The following is a 1,699-nucleotide window of genomic DNA, read 5'->3' as shown; positions in this document are numbered from 1 at the left end:
GGAATCTGCTTCGTCTTCGCCTGTTTTCTTTTCCAATGAATTGTGGTCTTTGTTCTGTTAATAGTTCCTCTTTATAAGGGAGGTAAAATATCTAATGTCTGCAGCTATAGATCTATTGCCTTACTACCGGTCCTATCCAAATTAATGAGAGACTTATAAAAGAACGACTTATGCTCTTTCTCCTTGAAAACAACATTTTATCACAAAATCAATTCGGCTTTTTATCTAATAAATGTACCAGCGATGCTATATTTTTTGTACTATATGAGGACTAAAAAGCACTAAACAACAATATTTAGACTGTCACTGTTTTTTGTGACTATGCCAAAGATTTGATTGTGTAAATCATGACATTTTAATAAAAAAACTAAATTTCTACGGATTTCGACGTATTTTTTTGAATTGGTTTCAATCATACTTGAAGAATAGAAAACAGTTAGAGTAAATGATACTGACTCTAGTCACAAAAACATTTTATGTGGAGTACCATAACCATCACTAACTTAAAAATCAATGAAAAACTTTCTTTTACCATCTTTCTTTACAACTTAAATATACAACTTCTTTCCTTAAGTTTCGTAAATTGACCAAAGCCTATCTATGTGAAAGACCAATTACTCAGTGAAAGAGTTTTTTAGCGAATAACTAAGAAATTACAGTACGCTTAGATACAAGCAACTAAAGTATTTTTTATATACATATTTGGGTATCCCATGTAGCAACTTAAATTTATTCGTAAACTAGTTCGTAAGGTTTTATTATGCAATTTGCAATTTAGTTAAATTTTGCAACGGATTGTATATTTTATTATCTTTTATTTTGTGATACTGACGATTTACGTAATTTTAATAAATTTTAATTGTTATTGTCATTTTTTTGACTTTTTGTAAGCTTTGTCCATAAAATTGTACAATTTTGAGTGACTATAAAGCATATTTCTAACTAATAAAAAAATTACATTGAACATTCTAAGTAAAACTGCTTTATAGTAAGTATTCAGTAAAAATTCAAATTAATGAAATGATAGGTACTCTAAAGAAGCTGACATGAGTCCGTTTCTGTTCTTAAAAGGCATAAGTAAAGGTATGTCTTGTAGGCAGTTTAAGTTTAATCACAGTTTAAGGAAATGTTCCCGAGAGCGACGTTTTCCATTTCGTCAAATCACCTCGTGACGTTTATCGACAGAACTTGGTTTGGAGCTGAGAGTATAAATATTTGGATTTCCCAAATTTTGTCAAGTATTCCCAGTTTGAAATTTCCTTAATCCGCTTGAAAGGAATATAATTTTTGGTTTAAAAATATCAATTTCATAGGAAGTAAAATAACTTCTAGCGGTAAAAAAACTAACACTACGGAAACGCGTAAAAAGTTTTATTTCTGTATATTTAAAGGTACAGCTAATTCCTAAAAAAACTGATATAGTCGGTTCGCTATTCCCAGTCCGAACTGTCTAGTAAATTTAGTAATTATTTTTTGGAGAAGTTAGTTACTTTTTGACAGACTAGTAGCTGGAAATTACTACACAACCAAACACAGGTACTCATAGCCAATATTAATAGTAAACAAACTAAATAGTAAATAAAATAGAACTTAGATTTCAGTCTCCTTAGATACGTCTAAGGAGAAAAAAATATTCTAATATATTTGATGCAAATTGGCTATACTATTATTATATAATATTTCTTAATTATACTAGAAA

The sequence above is a fragment of the Diabrotica undecimpunctata genome, chromosome 1 (genome assembly GCF_040954645.1).
Source record: "Diabrotica undecimpunctata isolate CICGRU chromosome 1, icDiaUnde3, whole genome shotgun sequence".
Lineage (NCBI taxonomy): Eukaryota > Metazoa > Arthropoda > Insecta > Coleoptera > Chrysomelidae > Diabrotica > Diabrotica undecimpunctata.
The sequence above is the reverse complement of the archived record's forward strand: the minus strand, read 5'-3'. Positions refer to the sequence as shown.